At 38.5% G+C, this 15142-nt stretch overlaps 1 protein-coding gene across 5 annotated transcripts in view; it reads right to left on the bottom strand.

Moving 5' to 3' along the window:
- The window catches only part of SPATS2L (spermatogenesis associated serine rich 2 like), a 160868-nt gene that overhangs the window by 90062 nt on the left and 55664 nt on the right, over positions 1-15142 (bottom strand). The window contains exon 1 of one of the 5 annotated variants that reach the window (XM_033112561.1): positions 6385-6403. The exons of the other annotated variants lie outside the window; for them this stretch is intronic. The gene's annotated coding sequence lies outside the window, so the exon portion shown is untranslated. Of the gene's footprint in view, positions 1-6384; positions 6404-15142 lie in introns of those variants that run through there. 5 annotated transcript variants of the gene reach the window in all.

Below are 15142 nucleotides of genomic sequence, written 5' to 3' on the forward strand. Positions count from 1 at the left end.
GTCAGTTCTCCTCCCATCACCATATATTTGATCCCCCTTTACCCTCTGGTAACCACTAAACTATTGTCTGTGTCTAAGAGTTTTTGTTTCTCATTTGTTTGTCATGTTCTTTTGTTGTTTTTGGTTCATATACCACATATCAGTGAAATCATATGGTTCTCTGCTTTTTCTGTCTGACTTATTTTGCTTAGCATCATAATCTCAAGATCCATCCATGTTGTCACAAATGGTACTATTTCATCTTTTCTCACTGCCGAATAGTATTCCATGGTGTATATATACCACAACTTCTTTATCCATTCATCTATTGAAGGACACTTTGGTTATTTCCATGTCTTGGCCACCGTAAACAAAGCTGCAATGGACATTGGAGCACACGTGTCTTTATGTATAAATGTTTTCAGATATTTTGGGTAGATACCCAGGAGAGGGATCGCTGGGTCATACGGTAATTCTATTTGTAATTTTTTCAGGAACCTCCACACAGAGAAGGCTTTCTTACCTGCCAGTCCTTCTCTACCTACAGGCAAGGTAGTCCTATACACTGGGGGTGCCAAAAAATGTACACATTTTAAGGGATGTTATCTATGTGTTATGTTTTGAAGTTGAATTGAATTACGGGAGCCATGCGTGGTATGACGTTCATACTCAAAAGACGGCGTTAAGCAGATGAATGCTAGCGCCATGCATGTATTACAATCTTAACACAGTTTTTCCCTTTCTTAAAATGTGTGCACATTTTCTTGGCGCCCTCTGTATGGGACCTTGTTCGCTGGTTTGCTTTTTCAAACACTAACACTTAAGTTCAACGTGTCCTTGGAAAGGCGCAATTCCTCTTCAGGGCTAATCCTCTTTTGGCGCCACCATGATGCCATCTTGCTACCACGCACGGCCAGAGGCGGCCGGGAAGTCCCCAGAGCCACCACGCGGCAGAAGCCTCTGCTGTAGGACGGTGCCTCTGTCAACAACCAGTCTCTTGGGCCCTTAAATGATCACAAAGTAGAAACGCTGCCTATTTTCTGCTATTTAGATTCTTCCTCTCTTCTTATGACAGAAGATAAGTAACGACCATTTGCCAAGTGTGAATCCCAACTTTGCCTCTTACTGGTTTTGGGATTTAAGCAAGTTACTCAACCCCTCTATGCCTTCGTTTCCTCCTCAGTAAAATCAGAACGATATTAATCTACCTCATAGGGTGGTAATGAGGATGACTTTACATTTGTAAAGTAATGCAAACAGTGCTTGATACACAGTATGTGCTACAAAATAAATATAAATGGAAAAATAGTCTCTTTAGATTCCTCCATAGCCTATTGCTTGTGCCGAAGGGTTAAGAGACAGTACAGGCTGGGGCTGCAGGCACGAAGTTTGTGTTGCCTTTGGCCGTAGGTAGTTAGCAAGATGGGCTCTAATGGTGAGGACCAAGAGAGAACTAACCCTAAAGAGGCATAGCACCTTTCTAAGGACATGTTAAACTTACGTGTTAGTTTTTTAAAGAGCAAACCAGAAAACAAGGTAACGTGCGCATATATAGGACTAATTTGCCTGTAAATAGAGAAGGACTGGCAGGTATGAAAACCTTCTCCATTCTGCCCCCCAATAGTTGTCCCCATCTCCCTGCTAAGGGGGTTGCTTTCCCATGGTCCTCATTCGCAGATGAGAAACTAAGCTTTGAGAGGTTGTGGTCATGCATCTAGGCGGTGATGGAGGTGGCCCTTGAAACACTACCTTCTGACCAGAAATTGTCCTCATTTGGCTACACTCTTCCCTCCCCTCGGACACCGCCACATTATGGGAAGACTAGGGCAACTCCAGGATGGCAGCCCAGGGTCAAGGCCTGACTGCAGCATTGCTAAGACGGATATACACTCTCAGGGGGCTCTTTGTCCACAGGGTCATTTGTTTTCCATGTTCTTACAACTTCAGCACAAGCAAAAGTGAATGCAAAACTATAACACCTCTTGCCTGTAGCATGGCTCAGAGACCCGTGCCAGGTCACAGGTTCCTGCCTTGTATCTAGCAGATGTGACCAGGACTCTAGAATTCAAATCCACAGCTAAGGTACTTCTCTTTAGAGGATAACAAGCAGTTACAACATAGAAAGAGCAAAGTTCAAATAAAGTCTTAGAGCTACTAAGAGAACAATCCAAAAATTACTAAATCTCCTTCAAAACATTCTGATTTCAGGTAATTATATCAAGATGGATAAAGGAAAGAATATGATGTTAATGCCCTTGAGTTTATTCTAATGCAATCACAGATAATAAAAATTCATTTTGGCCATTTTATGATATGCTCAAAATTCTAGAGCTCACATTTACTCAGCGAATTTTATTTCCATTTCTAACTATAATAAAAAAAATAGAAATTTGTCACCTGTAATGTGCTATTTTGGGAAAATTAATAAATACTTCAAAAATGCTTCAAATATACAAGATATTCATAGATTTAATGAATAACAAAAATAATTGCTTTCTTTTAAAAAGTCTGGCTCTGATAAATTCTATTTCTCCTTTCTCTTTTCCAAATTACCTAGTAGAATGTCTTTGACAATTAAATGTTCAATAAAGACATGTGGAAAGAGAAGTATAAATGTCCTCTCATTTTATTTTTCCTTTCTGGGTTACAATGAGTCTTTAATAATTTATTCCCCAGTTTTCAACACCTAGTACTGGGTTATCACTTTAAACGCCACAATTAAAACAAGCATTATCCAACGCTGTTCTAGCCACAGTACTTTGCACACCTTCCAATCCAATCCTTATCCTCCTCTCCCCATATCTCCAACCCTGCAATGTTTTAGTCACTCTCAGAGTCAAGGTCTAATCATGTGCACCAAAGCCCTCCACATCTTCCCATACTGGACCCCATGTATCCCATCTCTTTAACCAGGTAACTACCCCAACATCTACTTATTTTATTTCTTCTTAACTCAGAGCCTTGTAGTGGGGATAAACCGATCTCTAGACTATGCCTCTAGTTTCTCTCTATCAAAGCCTATGCTCTGTCCAAAATAGAAAGACTAAAATTTTACCTTTTCTATGGAGTATAAGAAAACAAAAAATAAAGGGTTTCCAACCCAATGCTAAACACATTTGGTTTCTACTAACCTCACTTTTATGTACCCCTGTAACTCCACCCATAGATATGGGTCATTTTTGCTGCTGACACTCACATGCACACCGCGGATTTTTTGTAAACCTTCTCATGGCCTGCCTGCTTACTCCTTTAGTTTGCAGCATAAAAGCTCCAGGAGCAGACACCTCAGACTTTACTTTGCACGGAGCTCCAGCCTGCCCTGTGGCTCAACTCCTACTAGGGGCAGTTTGGAAAGTATCAAATGCTTATGATGGTCTATAAGCCTTAGCAATATGAAGGGTAATCTCTTCCAAATCATTTTTCTAAAGATTGAATAAATCAAAATTGCTTTTGTACAGTAGTTCAAATATTGTAGAGGCCTCTCAAATAAATATAACACCATATATTATTTCCCTTTGGAAGACTTTCTATTAGTCATCCAATCTATCTGAAAGAAATTTTCAGGCGTACATGTATTAGGTTTTGGTCACTTGTTTGATGAAAAAGATCCATCTCTCATAGCCTTGATTCCATTTATACCCATTGTTAGCAGACGGATAGAGACAAGCAAACAGAGTTGTCTGTTTTTTTTTCTAACACTAAAAAGTTCGTTATTAAGCTTCAGAACATGTCTTTGAGTCTTCCCCATGGGCTGGACACTATGTGGAGGGGTGTCCGTGTGTGTGCCCAATGCCTGTTCTTTTAAAAAAAATATATATATATATATAAACAATAATCTTTTTTAAAAATTTCAATTAATTGACATAATTATATTAGTTTCAGGTGTACAACATAGTAATTAGACATTTATATAACATATGAAGTGATCCCCTCCAAGAAGTCTAGTATCCTCTGGCACCATACATAGTTATTACAATATTATTGACTATATTCCCATGTGACTGTTTTTATAACTGGAAATTTGTACATCTTAATCCTTTCCCCCTTTTCACCCATTTCCCAACCCCCTCCATCTGGCAACCATCAAAATGTTCTCTGTATCTATGAGTTTGTTTCTGTTTGTTCGTTCATTTTGTTTTGTAGATTCCACATAAAAGTGTAATCATATGGTATCTGTCTTTCTCTGACTTATTTTATTAGCATAATACTTGTTTCTTCTAGGTTCATCCATGTTGTCTCAAGTAGCAAGGTTTCATTCATTTTTATGGCTTAGTAATATTCTACTGCATATATGTCTGTTCCTGAGAAGTATATATTGTGGGCATGGGGGGAGGGGGTGCAGAGTCAAGAGAAATAAGAATGCCAGTAACAGAATCTTAAACAAATCATTATGCAATGACTACAACTGTGTTAATAAAAGGAGCTTCCAGAGGGGTGAGATGGCTTTAGTTTGGGTGGGTTTAATCAGAGAGGAGTTCTGAGAGAAGGTTCTCTTGTCCACTGATTTGAGGCAGTACTGCAATAATGGGAATGGCATTTCAGGTAAGAGGAAGAGCAAAACTGAAACCTCTCTGGCAGAAACAAGCAAGTGATGTGTGACAGTTAATCAATCAATATTTATTGGGGGTCCACTGTGTGTCTCGGCTAGATGCAATGTGTTTAGCTAAGTGTAATGCAGTGTAATTTTAAGACTGGCTCCTAAAGGGAGATAAGATTACCATGCAGTAAGTGATTAGATGACACCAGAAGGCAGTATGTAAAAAGGTGTTACGTGGTGTGGTTTCAATTATATGCTTGCCCTCTTCATAATGCAGCAGAGAGAAAGCATCCTTGTTTCACTTTCCTTTCAGAAAACGGGCGTGTTCCTTCTCACCCCCACCCCACCCCCCTGTCATTTTTGTTTACAAAGTTCTGAAACTAGATCCTATTTCCTTGAAATGCCAAATTGAAAACTGGGTGGTTTTTTTTTTTTTTAACCATTTTAACTAGATGTAATTTGATGTTTTTGTCCTTTTAGTTTTGCAAAAACATATGCTGTAATCTGACTAATATTAAAGGCTCCAAAACAAATAAAATTATGTAGCTGAGTTTCACTTAGCTGTAGGAAAGCAACTCATAAATTACATTAAAATTTTCATTTGGTTTTATTTTTACCTGGTGTTATAGACTGGGAGGTGACCAATGGCTAATATTTTGTATTTTACCAAATTCAGTCTTGGAAAAGAGATAACCAGACACTGAAAAGACAGTCTTGTTGTTTTACTAAATGCTTCTTTTAAAAATATGAGAAGTATTAACGAGGGAAAACATATTTGAAAATTAATCTACTTAAAAAAAAAAAAGATCTATTTCTGAATGGCTACCAGCCAGACTTAACTTGGTTTCATTTTTCGTTTCAAGCTTTCAAATATGACTAGATAAAAGGAGATCACTCTAGATCTCATGGAAAGCATGGGGTAAGGACTGAGGAAAGACTATAAAGACTACATAATGGTCACAATTTTAGTTTAGTTTTTAAAAAATCTTGAAACTATGCTGCATGATGGGAAAAAATAAATTTGGCAATGACAAAGAATTCTCTTTCTTCAAACCTCTGAATAATGAGCCTGTCTTTACAAAGACTCTCATGTCTGATAACACTGCCATCCCTTTAGCAAGAGTTATACACTGAGCACATTCATTCATTCATTCATTCGTTCAGTGTTCACTTAAACTTTTACTGAGGATCTCCACTGTCCAAGATGATGGGGAATACAACAGCAAACAAAACAAAACCCCCTCAGGCATCACGCTGGATGATTTTATCATATCTTTATATTTCACTGAGTCCCCACCATACTTCTGCAAGAAAGGTGTTATTATCTCCATTTCATAGGTGAGAGACCTAAGAGTATAGAAGTTAAGGCCAAGCCCAAAGTCCCAGAGCCAGACAACAGCAAGGAGGGGGTTCAGACCTCCGAAACTGACTCCCAAGCTTGTGCTTTATTCCACTAGCCTGTTGCCATCATTTGGTTCAATGCAAACAGAGGGAATTGTTTAAAAATTATTTAGTGGGTTCATTCCAACTGAGAAATCTTAGCATTCACGAGAATTAGAGCCAGAAATGTAAAACTGGCTTGGCAAAAGATCTAATGGGGCAGGAAAATTATCAATGGGATAAGGAACACTGTTATGTCCACGTTTTAAATTTTGGTCTCCACTTCTCGATGAGGACAAATCACTGTGGAATACAATTTCCCAGGTTCTTGCTCACCCTTCCTTCACTTGCTATCTCCCCGTGTTCCCGTTACATATGGTGTTTTTAAATGGCAGCTATCTTAGGTGAGACTGAGTCCCCGTCATAGAATTAGTTCAAGCAAAGGTTAGATGACCACTTAATGGGATGTTGGAGAGGGGTTCACTTACAGTTCAAAAAGATGGGGTACCTCTGAGTCCCTTGAAATTCCAGGAGTCCTTCCAGAAGGGGAGACTATGTAGTTTGTAGTTTTTCCTCAGTTTTTAGTCTACGTTTCCCATGAAGCCTACTGTGGTCTCATTCTGTCTTAGTCATGTATTTATTGTCTAAAAGCTTGAAACGGAAACTGAAACCAAGTCAGGTCTAGCTGATACTTGGCATACTCCCAGAAGTGAAGTATTCCCCTTGAGCTTTTTGTACCTAGTAGCCTGAGATGGTCATGTTAGCGCCACCTGCAGGCAGGGTCAGAAATGCCTCCTAACAGGTGGTTTTGTTGTGACTTCACCATTTGAAGCAAAATCTAAAGAAAGTATCACTGGAGGGCACAAACAAATATCTTCTTAGATTTTTGTGCTTGATTTAGTTCATACGTCAATCTAACTCCCATGGAAAGCATCTCCAGGCCTCAACTCACCCCCAGTTCTGCAAGCTTGTACAGCTTCAACACTTAACATCCATCCCTTACTACTTGTTTCACAGAGTCTAGTAACTTCTCTGCTGGAACCCTGGAATTACAAGGGACTCACAGGTCTCCCATCTTCCTGACCTGTGAGTGAATCTCCTCTCCAACATCCTCATTAAGTGGCCTTCTAGCCTGAGTTTAAACAAATTCCATGATGGAGATTCAAAGCCTCCCCTAACATGGCTTCTTCTGCACTAGAGTAACTGTGAGTCAATTCTTAGATAAAACTCAAACGCCTTCCTGTAACTTCCATGCAATGCTCCCAGTCCTGCCTCCTGACACTCCATAAATCTGACCACTCTTCCCAAATAGATTTGTCTCAAAGTATGCTTTCTCTGTTCTAGCACAGAATCATTCACTGAATCATAGGATGTTATAGTTGGAAAGGACTTTATAGTTTCCTAAATTATTTTGTAAGACATTTTTTATTGTCAGCCCTATAGAACTTTATTTTTGAGAGTGTATTCATTCCTTATGTGACACAGTGCTGAATCGTCTCGTCCACATGTACGAGTGTATACGACATAGATCATATATCTATATTCATTCTGTGGCTTTATTCTTTTTTTAATGCAGCCTAAGATTACATTTTATTGACAGTCGCATCACACTATGCATTGGTCATAATGAGCCTATATTAAATGAAACCCCCAAGACTTTCTCACTTGATCTATTAGTAAATCCTATTTCCCCAATCTTTACTTTTACAGTTGATTTTTTGGAACTTAAATGCATGAGTTTTATGTGGCTCAAATTATTTTTGCCTTAGTAATTTGGCCAATTATTTCCAGTCTACTAGAGTTCTATTAGATACCAAATCTATAACTTTCCACTTCAGCTGCACATTTCACTTTGGCCATTCACAAATTGACAGATATCATTTATGTAACTTAATGCCATTAAAGACACAATCTAGGCTTGAATCTCAGCTCTGCCACCTAAGAACTGTGTGAACTTGAGGAAGTTATTTCAACTCTGTGCTGTAGTTTACTCATTTACTAAGTGGAGATAAAAGTACAAACTACACAGAATTGTCATAAGGATTAAATGCATAGAGAGTAATAGAACAGTGTTTGACACATAGGAGTTCAATAGATAGCTGTTATTTCTATTATTTTCATCAAATTCACCGTCATTCAAGCCATTGATAAAGAAAGACCTAGAATAAGACACAAGTAGATATCTATAGATCAGCCTCTGGGATCACATAGACCCATTCTTGAGCACTCTGGGTTTGGTTGTGTGAACCTAGTTGTGAATCCACTTAACTCTTCCTTTACTTAGCTTATATTAAATCCACAATGAAATATTGAGATATTCTGAAAACTGCCTTGATGAAATTCATATACACCACATCTACATTTTCTCCATCTTGCATTCCGGTTATTCTATTAAACAGGAGAATCATTTAGTCCTGCTTGACTTCTTATTGGTACTTTCCTTTCTGAGTGTTCTTGAAAGTTTCAGAATAAATTCTAGAATATTGCTGGGATTTTATGTTTCCTCTTTTTGTCAGTCTCCAGGCTTTTTGGGATTTCTCCATTTGCTAAAATTCCAAGATGGCTCGCTGAAGTGGGACAGTCCCAGGCATGGATACAGTCTGGGCCAGGAGACCCCAATCCATGAGCAAGGGCTAAGGATCTAGTATTATGCTGCTGTGCACCTCCAGTCCCTCATAATGACATGTTGTTCTACCCTTCCCAGGTGGGAAATCATGATCCTTGATTACAGGCAAGAATAAGAAGACATGAATCATCCTTTATTTTCATCAGAGGTCTTATCCCTTTCTTAAAATTTTTTTCTACAAAAGTCTATGATAAAAATAATATTCCAGTCTTGATAGAAATTATAACTATGTTATTATGAAAAATGGGCACAACACTCTTGACATCACAAGATTCCAGTTTTCTATGTCTGGCTTATTCATTCCTGTAGGATTTCATTTTCTGTGCCAGCTTTTTAAGTCTCTTTTGTTGTTTTTGGAATTTTTTACATACTTCAGTTCATTCTGGACTCTAGGCTTCCTAACATTATTCTAATAGGATTATTTTTCTTTGATATTTGTTCTTGGTTATGTGCCTCCCTTTGCATTCTTTTAATGGTCTTTTATATTTTCAGTTAATTTGAACATGCCCTTTGTAGTCACAGCCATCTGTCTTCCTCATTTTTTAGAACTCTCAAACCTCTAATTCTAATCATTCAAAAAAATGTGGACTGTTAGACTTGGAGTGTGTGTGTGCGTGTGTAATTTGTTGGATGTCAGCTATGTGCCAAGTACTGTCCTATTTGCTGGGATACAAAGATAAACATGATAGATGCAGTCCTGCCCTCTTCAAGCTTAAAATTTCACAATCAATAGAGATGAGTACAAAGACAATTATGACTGAGTATAATCGAGATTTGAGAAGGAAGCTTTGCGGAGCTTTGGCAGCACACAGAAAGGGCCTTAATCTGAACTTAAAGGTTGGGTTTCTCGTTTCTTTGGTTATCTTATTTTAGGGTCTCAGGCTATAGAATCACATCTATTTCTCTGAATATTTGAAAGTTCCCTCTTAAAGACTGTGACGCGTATCTGGCGATAGTAATCATCTGCTCCTTGGTTATCACAGAAGCTAAAATGATGTGGCCACAATCTTCCAAGAGCTTGGCACATAGCAGACACTCAATATTTATTCAATAAATGGACACATGTTCCTTCCACTTCTATTTTGCCAATCAACCTCTTTTTGGTTAAAATTAGATTCAAAATAAGAGTTCCCTTCATTTTCTTTACCTTCCTAGAGATGAAAATGTCAGTGAGGTAAATTGGTATCTAAGACCCTATTTTCATTTATACATGAATAAGACTTCCAGCAGATGCCCAAATAGCTTGTCTCCCAACACTCCTATTAATTTCCTTCATGTCACTTTTGTACACAGTATGTGGAGTAAACGATACCATGCTTGATATGGTTGGGCGGTCTAAGTTCATTTATTCACTCAAACAATTTACTGAGTGTCTACTATGTGTACTGTATTTTTTTCTTCCTACTTTTAACCTCACCAAGTGTGTGTCCTCTCTTGGGTTTTTGGATACCCACACTTCTGCCTTCTCTAGAACGTCTGGACTCCTGCACCATGGGAATAACTCATTTTCTTTCTGTTTCGTCTCTGTCAAAAATTCTGCCATTGACCAACGTTTTTTTAACTGCAGATTAGTTAAAAAGGATTTCTCAATTATTGGTAATGAAAACGTTCTTATTTTCCTATGTTATTTGAAATATCAAATGAAGTATAGTAATTTAAAAAATCAGAGCTATAAGACAAAGTACTAGATTGTTTATAAAGTACAAACCTTACCACCCACCATTAAGAATCATCGATCTTAATGATGGAAATAATTAACATTTTTAAAGAATATAGCTAAATTTATATTATTCAGTTGTTCATCAACATGACCAGTAACTTTTAGGATTTGAACTTTCATTTACATATCCATATCCCCCATCTGTAGCATAAAAATTGGAATTCACTTTCAATACTAAGACATGTAATTACAAGCATTGCTTTCTTAATTTCTTTAATTTACTTTTTACAAAGTAATTTATCTATAATCAAATGCAAAAGCTGTCCCCAAATAAGCTACAATTTATTTTCCATATAAAATAAAAAAAATATTTTTATTTTCTTGAAAAATGTAGATTTTTATGCAGGTTGATATACCAAGAATTATAGTCATGAAATCATTTTCATTGGCTGTGATTTGAGCTCAGAGTAACTTGTCAGTAGAGAAGCAACAAATCCATTTGTCTTTCATGTTTTCCTGACGTACTGAGTCCAGACTATGCTCTGTCCATGCAAGGTCATGGCCACTTAACCTAGAAGTGGGCTTCCCTGAATCAGGAGGTCAGAGATCATCGTCGATTGCTAAATAAGCAACAATACATGAAAGTAATGGAGAGAAAAAAAAAATTCCCTAATGCTAGTTAGCCTATCAACTAGGCCAAACACAGTTTTGTCCAAAGATAAAAGAAATTCGGCATTGGGCAAGACAACTTTCAATTAAGAACAGAGATTAAAAATCATTTGTAGTGACTTTACTTAGAATACGAATGTTTTATCTCATTCAATAATATATATCATTCAATAATATTGATCAAGCCTTTGCAGTAAGGTTGAGAGGTAATTTGTGAAAAATTTTCAGTCGATCATCAAATTTTGAATTAGTCACAATTACCAGGAAATGCAGAGCAAATTGTAGGGAAAAATTAATAGCACCTATAGAAATCTCTTAGTAAATTACTACTTCAGATTATTACATATATTAATGAAATATCTAACCATGTTTAATTTACTAGCGAGAAGTACCTGAAACGTGGTAAGATTCTGATTCCTCTGATAATAAGTTTTAGGCATGTAGAAGGAAGCAATCTCCAAAATGTATAAGCTCAAATACAGTCTTGCAGTTTGTCATGGATTCCTTCACCAAAGAGCTAACCTAGCAGACATTATGTGTGAGCTATTGCAACAATTTACACTTGACATTCACACATTCACTGCTGGCATGTTAGCAGTTTTCTCTTTTTCTTTTATTTTCCTATCAAATATTCTACACAGTTAATATATGGTATTATGTCTACTACCAACTCAAGTCCATGGATAATCAGCAAATATTGTAATTTCTTTGTTAGATACTGCTGTTCTCATCTAATAGTTTATTTAATTACATTCACTTAAAATCTTAGTACAGCAAAAGATTTCATTAACTCTTTCCTGGTAAAAACAAACATAAGACCAAAACAGTGGACATAAAGAGTAAAACAGAAGTTATTATTTTCTTAGGCTTAAGAGGCTCAATTAGGAAATGCCAATCCGTGTAAATGAAGAGCGTATCCTGCAGAAAATAAACCCTTGGGTCAAGGACAGAAATATCAACACAAAAACAGGTATGAACCTGGTGACCACTAATGTATTAGAAGCAAAAGTAATTGCAGTTTAAAAGGTTAAAAATAATTGCAAAAACCACAATTACTTTTGTACCAACCTAATACAAAAGTGGATGGAGTGAAATAATCCATGTTCAAGAAATGAAATCTATGGCAATACTCCCAACTTAACATTTGCAAGATATGATTATTGATTTATGGTTTCAGGATGGCTAATGTGTTGCATTAGAATCCCAGTGTGTTCATATTTGCGAGGAACTTCATTATCATCTCGATGAAATTTCTGTTTTTATAAATGTGGCAATTAAGGTCCTACACATATGAGAACTTGTTAAGAATCACACAACTAGAAAGTGATAGAGCCAGGACTTGAATATAGGTTTTCCATTCTCTATTTATTCAAAAATAATTTTTGAGTACTTCCTTATATAGGTAGACTTGTGACAAATACTAAGTAGTAGAACAGTGAATGAAATATGGACCCTGGCCTGAAAGACATTGATTCTAGTAAGGATTACCAGACAAGTAAATGAGACACAAGTCAACACAAGCTATAATAGAGGAAATACAAAGCTTTCTTAGAGCACTGTGACTTGGAGGGTGGGGGTGGGGAACAAACAACCGACATTAGGAGGGTCCAGGAAAGCTTCCAGATGGATATTAAATCTAAATGAGGCCCTCAGTTAGCCAGACGAATGGTGTAGGATGAAGAAAGAAGAAAGGGGAAGAACATGGTAGCAGCAGAGGGACCAGAATACACCAAAGGCCAGATGCAAAAGAGATTCAGGCCTGACTATCCCTGAAACTGAATGAAGAGAGAAGAGATAAACCTAGAGTCAGAGAGGCCTGTGACTTAGGTATAGAGCCTTCACTTTATCCTGAGGGCAGCAAAGAGTCCCCGAAGGGTCACAAGCAAGGGAGCAAAATGGCCAGATACAGATTTCCCAGAGAACCTGGGGCAGTGCGGGGATCAGACTGGTGTGGGGAGCAAAAGAAGTCTGTGAGCCCTCGATATTGGGCAGGTGATGCCCTGGTCCCTGGGAAGAAACACCTTAATAATAAAGACATAAGCTTTCCGATTTATCTACCATCCATGTAAAAACTTTGTTATTCTGAATATATCACTGTAGAGTCTGAGCATCTCTGAGCTCACACACACACACACACAAAATGTCCAATATATGCGCCTTGAGGACTGAAAACCAGGCTTAGAAACATGGCCTCAACCGAAAGGTTCTGCCTCGGCAACCAGCTAGTGGCAGCCCCAGAAAGCATTCACATTGCTGTCCCAGGCAGACCAGTACAGCTGCCACCCTCCCTGAGCTCCTGGGTCCTTCGCTGTAAATGGGGGCAATAGTATCTATTTATCTATTTCATAGTGATGTTATGAAGATACCCCCCCTGCCGCAGTGGGAAATAAGAGTGATAATATCCACTTCACAGGGATGCTATGAGGATTAAAAAATAACGTATGCAAACACACACCGTTTTACTACTGGGCAGTAGGAATACAATTCTGTTGGTTTCTTTTCCTGTAGTCATGCAAAAGCTGTTCTCTGTGAAAATAACTGTCTTAACAAAGATAGAAGAAACCTGTGGCTTTCACTTCATTTATACCAAGCTCTCCCCAACTGGCTTCATGGAGCCTCAAGGTGAATGTGACATTGTCAAGGTTCTCATGTTTGGAGCAATTTTTTCTTAGTCATTTAAAAAAACAAAAATGAAAACTCTCTCTCTCTCTGATTCTCTCTCTCTCTCTCTCTCAAGTTAAAAAAAGAAAACAATACATGTGTCATGCAGGGTCTCTGGTCCCACTCCCCACACAAGAACACAGGATATGGTGAGGCCAAAAAGGAACACCCACAGAGCCATAGATAGGGGAGTCCATACCACTATATTCTCGCGGGCGGGTGGGCTGGAGGCACAAGAAGCAGGAGCCGCAATCCACCGTCACTTCTCTGCCAACCAACCAACCCCCTAGCGTAGCCATGGCAGTTATATCAGTGACTAATGGCTAACCGGTAACAGCTGATGGCCACCCAGCCACAGCGGATGGCCATCTGATTACAGCTGATGGCCATCTAATAACCGAGCCAGCACCTTTCCACGTGAGGCCGAGAGCCTGGAAACTGCTCTCTGGGACTCTGTCCCCACAACATGAGTTAATTCTTCCCAGCCCTCTCAATGGAATGGCAACCACCTGGTACTCACATTCCCTTACTGGGGTGTTGGCAGCTGGCCCTTCTCTCCTCTCTGCTCCTGCTGGATCCTCACCTCCCCAAAGACCCCAACAAGGTTTCAGGTATTTCTTCAGACAGGGCAGAAGCAGCAGAAGACAACAGAGGGAGAATAGTTTGGGGAAGGACCTAAGAGTTGGTACTACATAGAAGTCACTAAAAGGAACTCCTCACAATTGAAATATAAAATCAATACATGACGAAACGAGGAGGAATCTGTAAAGTCCCCTTAACATGACAGGGCCAATATAAAACTTAACTGTTGTCACTGACATAATCACAGAAAGAAGCCTATCAACAACCTAAACACAGGAAAAGTATACTCAGAGTGCAAACCTTGCACCTCTGAATACAGCAAGGTCAGGATATGTCATGCTGTTCCTATGCGAAGGACTCCAAATAGATTATTTTATTTAATGTTACAAAAAACCTGTGACATAGATCATTTTACTTTGCTCATTGAACAGGGGCGGAAACTGAGTATTAGTTTTCTAGGGCTGCTGTAACAAATTAGCACAGTTAGTGGCTTCAGAGCACACAATTTTTTTATCTTACAGTTCTGTAGGTCAGAAGTCTAACATGGATTTCACCGGGCTAAAATCAAGGTGTCAGCAGGGCTGCATTCCTTTCTGGAAGCTCCAGGAGAGGATCTGTTTGATTGCCTTTTCCGGATTCTGGAGTCTGTCCATGTTCCTTAGCTAATGTTCCCCTCCCTTCATCTTCAAAGCCAGCATCAGAGCATCTCAGTGACTATTTTTTCATAGTAGCATCTCCCTCTCACTCTGATTTCAGCCATAATATCTGATTTTTTCACTCTCCAAGAGCCAATTTTCAATTTGGGGGCAATATAGCCCCTGTTGGGAATGCATGATCTATTCAAACAGGAATAATAATACTAAAGTAAAACCTATTGTTTATCTTCTACCCAAAGCGCCTCGATTTTCCTTCCTCTGCTGTGTCGCAGCCATGCAGTTTGGGTGGGACTGATTCGAAGCTTAAGCTTTGACCACAGAAATCAGTGAGGGAAAGGTACATACTAAGCACTCAACAAATGAGAGTTTTCATCATTATTTTATTATTATTT

This window comes from Rhinolophus ferrumequinum, chromosome 8 (genome assembly GCF_004115265.2).
Source record: "Rhinolophus ferrumequinum isolate MPI-CBG mRhiFer1 chromosome 8, mRhiFer1_v1.p, whole genome shotgun sequence".
Lineage (NCBI taxonomy): Eukaryota > Metazoa > Chordata > Mammalia > Chiroptera > Rhinolophidae > Rhinolophus > Rhinolophus ferrumequinum.